Source organism: Callorhinchus milii, unplaced genomic scaffold (assembly GCF_018977255.1).
Source record: "Callorhinchus milii isolate IMCB2004 unplaced genomic scaffold, IMCB_Cmil_1.0 Scaffold1, whole genome shotgun sequence".
Taxonomy (NCBI): domain Eukaryota; kingdom Metazoa; phylum Chordata; class Chondrichthyes; order Chimaeriformes; family Callorhinchidae; genus Callorhinchus; species Callorhinchus milii.
Genome location: NW_024704742.1, coordinates 71345009 through 71355084, shown reverse-complemented (window position 1 = coordinate 71355084; position 10076 = coordinate 71345009).

The following is a 10076-nucleotide window of genomic DNA, read 5'->3' as shown; positions in this document are numbered from 1 at the left end:
CCTGGTGGTCAGTTCCACACACCTCTCATCCATTTACTAAAAATATTTATCTTCCACTTTCTATTTGTTTTAAATGTCCTTATTTTGAATATTTGTTCACACTTCCCCTTCTTCCTCAATTTGGCTCACAAATAATCATCATGGGATCTTTAACATTGGGACATCCTCCTGATGTGAAAAGTGCTATACAAATGTAATATTGTTGTCCACGGACAGATAGGACATCCCTTTGGTTTAACATCTGATCCGAAAGAGAGACAGTTTGACAAAATAGATGTCCCCCACCCAATACTGCACTGGAGCATCGGCAAAGCCTGTGAATGGAAATCTTGATGGCAGTACCTCCACCACTGTTTGCTTGCAAAATACATTTTTACAGTAAATCTTGTGAAGCTCTTTGAGACATCCTCCAAATGTGAATTTTGGTTCAGTTAAAGACTGTAGGTCTTTAAAAGGTTGAAACTTCTGGAATTTTGTATGAGTCTACCTTCTTCAATGCTATCAGGATAGATTATATGCTACCAGGATAGAATGGATGAGTAAGGCTTTTTTTCGCTAGAGAAGTGCAATTTGCAGGGGAACCTTACAGAAGTGCTTAAAATTATAAAAGGCTTTGATAGATTTAACATATATAGGCTGTTTACACTGGTTGGGGAGTTCTTAACCAAGGAACACAAATATAAGATAGTGACTAAGGGATCAGAAAGAGAATTTTGGAGGAACTACTTCATGCAGAGGATATGGAGATTGTGTAACTCATTACCTGAAGCAGTGGTTGAAACAAAGTGTAGATGCATTCAAGAGGAAGTTAGACTTTCACATGAAGGAGAGTGGAATAGAGAGTGTGGGATGGAGTAAGGAGTGGGTGAAGACTCGTGTGGATTATAAACATGGGCACAGACTGGTTGGGCAGAGTAGCCTGTTTCCATACTGTACATTCTCCTCCTCGCTCCCTCCCTCCCCTCACCCTGACCATTTCCCTCCTCCTCGCCCCCTCCCTTCCCTCCCCTCACCCTAACCATTTCCCCCCTGCTCGGGTCCTGACCCAACTGTCCAGCGCCTTGGGACATCCTCCCGACGTGAAAGGCGCTCTATAAATGGAATCTTGTTGTTGTTGTTCTTTATAATCTTTGTAAACCCCAAATCCTTGCAGGTTTAAGTGCACTTCAATTATTATAGTTAATTCTAGTAGCAGATCCTGCCATCAATAAGGGGAGATATAAGGGAAGAAAATCGTTCATTTCTCAGACAGAAAGAGAAACCCTTTGTTTTTATTGGCTATTGTGTCAGAATCCCAAACTGTTTTGAGTCTAGCCTCTGCTGCTGTCCTTTACCTAATCCTTGCATTTGATATAGCGCTTTTCATGTCGGGAGGACGTCCCAAAGTGCTTCACAGAACACACTGTAAAGTGAATTGACTGTATATTTGTGGGCGAACGCAGCAGCCAATTGCGCACAGCAATGTCCCACAAACAGTCGTAGATTGAAAATGACCAATTTATTATTGTTTTTGGTTTTGGAGGGATTATTATTAGGCTCTGTGTGGAGTAAGGAAACTTGCCCAAGGTTTCGCCCTCTGCCTGGAATTGAACTCAGGTCTCTCGCTTGCAAAGCGAGTGCTCTAACCACTGAGCTACAGGGGGAGAGAGGGGAATGCGGGATGCTAGGGAGGTGGGGATTAGAATGGATAGAGGCTCCTGTAGAGTAAAGACAGCATAGACTACTCGGGCACGTTTCAGTGCGGTGTAGATTCTATGTGATTCTCTCACTTTCGTTCTGTGAGAGTCCCTTCTCTCTCAGCTTCTTTATGACTTACTCTACCTCTACGTCTATAGTTATTATTATTATGTCTATTACGCCTCTTTCTCTAACTCTAATCCTACACTGTACGCAAAGTTACGCCTGAGTTTACTAAGGACTGTAAATTGCATCCCCGGTAACATCTTGCTATCCTGTCAGAGAAAGTTGAGAGCCCTTTACGGTTCTCAATAGAAACAACACCAATCTGCATTAATATAGCACCAGGCAGGTCCGCAGAATTACAGAGCACTGCTGATGCAGCATAGACTCATTGGCAGGATCTGGAAGGGCAGACCAGTCACTGGGGGCAGGGAGTCATTCCACTCAGCTCCTATTAACCCTGCAAGCCAAAGCCCTAACGGGTAGGGTGGTTCTCTTCAACCGTGCCTTCAGCTCCCCTCTCGACTCTCTACCCCCTCCTCGCTCCCTCCCTTCCTTCCCCTCACCCTGACCATTTCCCCCCTGCTCAGGTCCTGACCCAACTGTCCAGCACCTTGGGACGTCCTCCCGTCATAAAAGGCGCTCTATAAATGCAATCTTGTTGTTGTTGTTGTCCTAGCTGGACAAGCAGCAGGAAAGCAAGCTGTATGATTTTAGCTGGTTAGGCTCCAGCAGTACCCAATGCACAGACTGGGGTCCCCGATGCCTTGGGTCTTGCCAACCTTCACCTAATACTTTCCAGGATTAGATAAGCAGGATGCGTCCCTTCAGGGAGAGTGCACAATTCATTCCAACAATCTATCTCTGTGATTTGGATACTCTTAAGCACGGTGATGGGTTTCCGCATGTGTCAGACATCTGGCAGACCAAAAAAAAGCACCTTTCATTTTGGCGCTGGACAGTAAAGGATTTGCACCCGAGCTGGGGGTTGGAATCACGAAGTTGGGCGGTAGGAGAATGACCGAAGGGACAGTCAAAGAGGTAGGTGTTGAACAGAGTTGAGATGGGCCGCCACTGGTAGTGACTGCTTTAATGAGACAAATATGACAGCCATGTTGAGCACTGTTAGATCCCCACAACATTTCCAACAAAAGAAATTTTACTGAATTATTCACCAACAGAATTATTTCGTTACTTATAATAAATAGTCCTTGCATTTGGTGTAGCATCTTTCACATCGGGAGGACAACAACAACAAATTACATTTGTATAACGCCTTTCATGTCAGGAGGACGTCCCAAGGCGCTGCAGCCCAAAGTGCTTCACGGGATTTACTGTGGAGTGACTGTATTTGCAAACAAAAGTTTGGAAAACACAAAAACTCCACATTTTTTCCTGTTTTGGAAACCCTGCCAAAAGAGAAATGTAAAACCTGCAGAAACATGCATTTAGACAGCAATGCTTCTAAGGGATCAACTCAGCAAAACAAACCTGCAAATGAAGATGAAAGAATCCTGCTTAGAATCATAGGGCTGAAATTTTTAACATTGCTTAAGCCTTAACATGTTGGACACGATTGAGTGGTAGATGTACTTTGGAGATTGAGGTATAAAATGTCAAAAGGCAGAACATTAGGATTAAAAGATCTACCAAGATCTCATAAACTGGTGGAACAGATGGGCTCAATGGCCTCATTCTTTTCCTGTTTTCATATGTTCTTATGACAAGTAACACAAGGAACGAGTTGTGAGGTGTCATGAATTTTGTTCCTTAATTACTGAGTGTTAAATGATGTCTCGATGGCGCTCTGCGCAACAAGCCTTGCCAGCTGCATTCTCCCCGGACTGTACTCCCCGAGCTTTCCGATCAGTCCCGTTCCCCCGTCCTTTTCTCTTCACACCCTTTGATATTTTTCCCTCTTCAACTATTTACTTGATTTCCTTTGAAAACCTCTTACGGATTCTGCTTCAAGTTATATTTTTGGTCAGCGTCTTACGTTCTAATAATCCTCTGTGCGTATAACAATTTTTTGGGGGCGTCTTCAATCAACTTGTCACTACCACTTGGGTCGTCACGCTGTCGGTATCCCGGCCACATTTATTTATTTGTTTGCGCGTTTGTTTGTGTGTGTGTGTATTTATACATTGGCCTAACTCGCCGCTCCGGATACCTCGTCACCGCGCCCTTTTCCCCTGGAAGCAACGAGTTATCGGGAGTTTCCTGTGCAAATTTGTGGCGAACTATATCCAGTCCCTCTGCGCTAATTCCAGTCCGTTTCCCCCAATGAGTGCAGACACACACTCACTCACAGACAAAAAACCCTTTGAACATTTGTCCAATTCCCATTCAAAGGTCATTACAGGTTCCCCACTACAAGTCCCAATAACCCCCATCTGTGTGTGTGTGTGTGTCTCTCCCTCTCTCTCTCTGTGTGTGTGGAGGCTTTGTCAGGTGATGGCAGATGACCCTCCAGCTTGACTTGCTCTTCCAGTTGAGTCTCGTCCAAATATGTTTCTTTCCCCCCATTTTCCTCACAACTAAAAAGAGTGACGCAGGTCCCAGACAGGGCGGGGAAACGTGAGCTGCAAATGTCCAGGCGGCTCGTTCTGGCTCGAGCCACACATCCCCGTTACAGACCTTCAGCGCCACATGGCCCGGCTCCCGGAGCGCCTGTCTGTCAGTCTGTCTGTCTGTCTGACTGTCTGACTGACTGACTGGGTGTGTGGGTGTCTCGCCGTCCAGCCGCTCCCCATCACCTCTCTCCCTCCCTCCCTCTCGCTCCAAAAAGTAGTAGTCCAAATCGCCCAAATACCCGCCCAAAGTAGCCCGACATTCAGCAGCACTCCCCACGTGTCCGATTTAGGTTCGCGCTTTTTGGAACTGGAGGGGAAAAAAAATGCGGAGGGGGACGTTTTTCAGGTTTAATTTAAAAAATAAAATTTAGGGCACCCGCCGAAAGCCTTTTTTTTTGGGGGGGGACGGGGGGACGCGCAGTACAAATAAAAAAAAACCGCCCAATTGGACGTCAACCCGTGCAACCCGCCGGCCCGGCTCCCGGGGGCGGGGCTTAGCGCGTGCGGCCGCTCTCCCGCCTTTTTTGTTCGTGTTTTGTTCTGTGCGGCAGGAGCGGGCGCGCCTGCGCACCAGCCTCGCCTCGAGTCAGAGCCGTTGGAAAAGGAGGGATGATTTCACCCCTCCCCCTCCTCCCCTCCTCCCCTCCCCCTCCTCCCTCCCCTCCTCCCTCCCCTCCCCCCCCTCCTCCCTCCCCTCCTCCCCCCCTCCTCCTCCTCCCTCCTCCCCCTCCTCCTCCTCCCCCTCCTCCCTCCCCTCCCTCCTCCTCTCCCCCTCCCCTCCTCCCTCCCCTCCCTCCTTCCTCCCCTCCCCCTCCTCCTCCCCTCCCTCCTCCTCCCCCTCCCCTCCTCCTCCCCCTCCCCTCCTCCTCCCTCCTCCCCCTCCCCTCCCCCTCCCCTCCCCTCCTCCTCTCCCCCTCCCTCCCTCCTCCTCCTCCCTCCCCTCCCTCCTCCCCTCCTCCTCTCCCCTCCCTCCCCTCCTCCCTCCTCCCTCCTCCTCCCTCCTCCTCCCCCTCCCCCTTCCCCTCCCCCTCCTCCCTCCCCTCCCTCCTCCCCCCTCCCCCTCCTCCCTCCCCCTCTCCCTCCCCTCCCCCCCTCCCCCCTCCTCCTCTCCCCCTCCCCTCCCCTCCCCCCTCCCCCCCCCCTCCCCCCCTCCTCCCTCCCCCCCCCCTCCTCCCTCCTCCCCCCTCCCTCCTCCTCCCCCTCCTCTCCCCTCCCCCCCTCTCCTCCTCTCCCTCCCTCCTCCCTCCCTCCCTCCTCCCCCTCCTCCCTCCCCCCCCCCCCCCCCTCCCCCCTCCCTCCTCCCCTCCCTCCTCCCTCTCCCTCCCCCTCCTCCCCCCTCCCTCCCTCCCTCCTCCTCCTCCTCCCCCCTCCCTCCCTCCCCCTCCCCCCTCCCTCCTCCTCCCCCTCCTCCTCCCCTCCCCTCCTCCCTCCATCCCCTCCTCCCCTCCTCCCCTCCCCCCTCCTCCCTCCCCTCCCCCTCCTCCCTCCCCCCCCCTCCTCCCCCCCCCCCCCCCCCCCCCCCCCCCCCCCCCTCCCCCCCCCCTCCTCCCCCCTCCCCCCCCCCTCCCCTCCCTCCCCCCTCCCTCCCTCCCCTCCCCCCCCCCCCTCCCCCCCCTCCCCCCCCTCCCCCCCCCCCTCCCTCCCCCCTCCCTCCCCCCCTCCCTCCCTCCCCCCCCCCTCTCCCCTCTCATCCCCCCTCCAACTGACTTTCCATTTGTTTTATTTTTCTTGACAAAATAAGATTACATTTACTTCTCTTCATATATCTGAGACCCCCCCCCCCACCCACCCCCAGCGCCACATTTAACTGTCACGGGTTTTAATCTTTTGATAGATATCAGTTTATTTTCAATGACTTATGTGATGTTTGAGAGCTTTCCTCTCCCGCCCCCTCTCGCCATTGGCACCTGGACACCATGTGGGGGATCCTCCAGATATGAAAGGTGCTATAGAAATGCAATTTGTTGTTGTTATTGGATAAAAGTCTCCACACCATTGTCATCTGGTTAAGGATCTCCTCACGAGTGTTATCCAGACAGTAGTTTCCTCACCCACTACCACCACCCACTGTGCCAATTTAGGAAAGTTACTACCGCCATTTTTGCTTGGGCGGGTGTCTGACACGTGGAAACGCTACCAACGTAACACACTCAGCAATTTCTGAGAGATCCCTCCCAAACACAAACAGAAAACCAATCTGCTAGCAAACTGGTAGGTCTTTGACCAAGGAATTCGCTTGTTTCTGTTGTTTACAGGCACAAGTTGAGCACCAAAAATAGGATCATCTTTTCTCTCAGTGTTCCCTGATCAGGATCATATGTTTATTTCTTTCTATGTCTTTTAGCATCGTTTTCCAGGAAAACACTTTTTAACTGAAAGTAAAATGACAACAAAAACATATAGAAACAATGAAATTACTATGAGCATTCCCTAAATTATATTTTTCTATCCCTTTTTCTTTACTCAAGACATTAATATTCTCTGGAGTACGTTTCTAGAAATCTCAGTCATCCGCACCTCACCAATGGAGACTGAGGATAGTAGTAGCTCCTCCAACTGCCACTTTAGCTGAAAGCAACTAACTCCTGCACAGAACAACAATCTGAAATACTAATTGTTCTAATGTAGGTCCTTACAATAATCATTTAGTTTGTACAGGTGCCTCCTGATCGGTTCTTAGCCCAAAGAACATTGCCTTAAAAGTTATAGTTCTGTATATCAATAATATTGGAAAATGGTGGGAAATGGTTAAATTCAGTCTTAATTTGGAAGCTACAAAATGCACAGTCATTATAACAATAACTTGCATTTATGTAGGACCCCTCACACAGGGTAGTGCCTCAGAGTGCTTGACAGTGGCAGAGCCTGACATTGAGCTCGAGGTGGGGGCAGGTCAAAGAGAAAGATCTTCAGGCACGACCTGCAGATGGGGAAGGAGGGGGCAAGGCGAACGGATTGAAGGAATGTTCCAGAGTTTATAAATCCTTAGAAGTGCTTAGAGATGTCCTCCCGATGAGAAAGACACTATCGAATGCAAGGATTATAGATTGGTTTTCTGCAGTTCCTACAAAGTTTTGGCTTCCAGGCTGCGACTGGATTTAAGAATTTTCCACAATCTTAAATGTTAAGATAAAAGGGCCTTAAGGCTGAAGTTGTGTGAGATTTAGCTCCACAGATGTAGTACCTGCTGTGAATCTCTGAATATCCCCTTCTGGGCAAAGAGAGGTACTCTGTGTAACTTCCCAGCACTGAACAGAATGTGACCAGTTCAACCCCCCCCCCCCACTACTATACCTTCTGCCCATCGTCTATTTACAGCATCTGCACAGACATGTAAGGAAGGAAGGATATCAGGTTAACTTTGCAAATCACATTTATGGATTTAGCCCTATGCTACCCCTACCCACCCTGTCCTCCACCCCTCCTGATCGAAACCCCCGGCCAGGCTCTAAACCCCTAACTGTCCAGCATCTTGAGATGTCCTCCCGATGTGAAAGGTGCTACACAAATATAAGTTGTTCTTGCAATGTTTTTGGATAATAACGTAATTACGTTTTATTGCATATAGAGGTTTGTGTGAGCTTCAAATACTGGGCAAGATCTTTGTCCACACTTACAACTCGCTTCAGTCTTTGCATCTCTGTGACCTTCTCTTACCCTACTTTTCTGCTCATCCCCTCCACTGGACTAACTAGAACCTGCTATAACTGTGGCAACTATCTGCTTGATGGACTTCCCAACTCTTCTCTCCACAAGCTGCAGATTATACTGAACTCTGCAGCTCATGTCTTCTCCCACACCAGGCTCCGGGAAGCAACCACCCCCGTTCTTGCCCAGCTTCACTGGCTCCCCATCCCTCACTGAATCGAGTACAAAACCTTCTAAGCCCTCCACGGTCTTGCTCTCTCCTACCTCTCTAACCACCTAACAGCGTATCAGCCTGTCTGCTCCCATAGGAACAGGAGTAGACTATTCAGCCCTTGGAGCCTGTTCTGCCATTCTATTAGATCATTGCTGATCTGTACCTCAACTCCAATTACCCGCCTTTGCCCCATATCCCTTGATACCCTTACTTAACAAATATCTATCCACCCCACTCTTGAAAATGTAAACGGATCCAACATCCATAGCCTTTTGGGGGAGTAAAGAAAACAATTGGAAAAAGCTATACTGCAGACACGCAGCAAAATGAATCTAAAACAATGTGAGTGACAAACCAAAGGCCGCAGTGTTTTACCGTTTAGGCAAAATAATAATCCGTGCTTTTATTATAGCGCCTTTTACATCAGGAGAAACCCTTTAAGTGCTTCACAGAATTTCTTACATTTAGAATTTAAAAGACTGGTCCTTTTAAGAACTGTGAAAAACCAGCTTCCAAATTAAGACTGGATTTAATGCATCAAAATTTAAGTGATCTTAATTTTTAAGACAATGCTTTACAGCCTAAATGATGTGAGGCATTTCGGGCTACTGATTTCCTGGTAAAAATAATATACAGTACAGGGAATACAACAACAACAAGATTACGTTTGTATAGCGCCTTTCACGTCGGGAGGACGTCCCAAGACGCTGAACAGAGTACAACATTTCAGACCCGAGCTGGGGTTGGGGGGGTAAGAGAAGGGAAGGGGGCTGGCTGATGGCATGGATGAAGAGGAGGGTCTTGAGGCGGGACTTGAAGGAGGCTGAGGAGGGTGAGGCGGAGTGACTGGGGGATGGAATTCCAGAGGTTGGGGGCAGAGTGGCTGAAGGCTCTCCCGCTAATGGTGGGGCGGGTGGGTCGGGGGACATGGAGCAGGCCGGAGCCAGCTGAGCGGAGGGAGCGGGCGGGTTGGTAGGGGGTTAGGAAGTTGCAGAGGTAGGATGGCGTGAGGCCATGGAGGGCTTTGTAGGTGAGAACCAGGATCTTGAACTGGATCCTCTGAACGATAGGGAGCCAGTGGAGTCGGGCGAGAGTGAGGGAAATGGGGTCACAGAGTTTGTGGTGGGAGAGGACATGGGCTGCAGAGTTCTGGCTTGGTGAGTTGTAGGGTGCAACCACGGAGGTTGATGTTGCCATAGCCTGACCCGCGAGCCAATCAGGATAGCAGCGGTATTAAATTAATTCTTCCCATCGGGACTTCACAGACTCTGTGAGCAAATTCTAGACCAAGTTTTCTGTGTCTGTAACACATGGAAGGATCAATAAAGCAATAAAGTAACACCAGGAATTAAATGTCCTCAGGCACTTGATCCAGATGGCTTCCCCACTGTAAACCTCAAGGAAATAAGTAAGGAAATATTATTGATAAGGCTTTGGCTAATATTGTAGGCATTCCATAAGTACAAGAAAGGTACAGGTCAGAAGGATGTGGGATCTAACACTGTAGAAACTTGAACTTAGTCTAGACGACCACAAACCTAGGGAGCAGTGCATTGTCGGAAGTACTATTTTTCAGATGAAACCTTAAACCAAGACTTATCTGTCTATCTCAAGCAGGAGTTAAAAATCCTGTGGCATAATTGGAAAAGAGAAGGAAGATTTGCCAGGTTTCCTGGTCAAAAACCTTGCAGGATGTAAAAAGACCATTTGCGTCATGGCTGCATAGATCATAGAGTAGATCATAGATCATAGAATTATACAGCCCAGAATGAGGCCATTTGGCCCATCGTGTCTTTGCCGGCTCTTTTAAAAGAGCTATCCAATTCAATCCCACTCCCCTGCGCTCTCTCCATAGCCCTGCAATCTTGTCCTTCCCAAATAATTATCTACTTCTCTCTTAAAAGTTGTTATCGAATCGGCTTCCATCGGCATGTGGGGATCTTGTATACACAATGGCTACT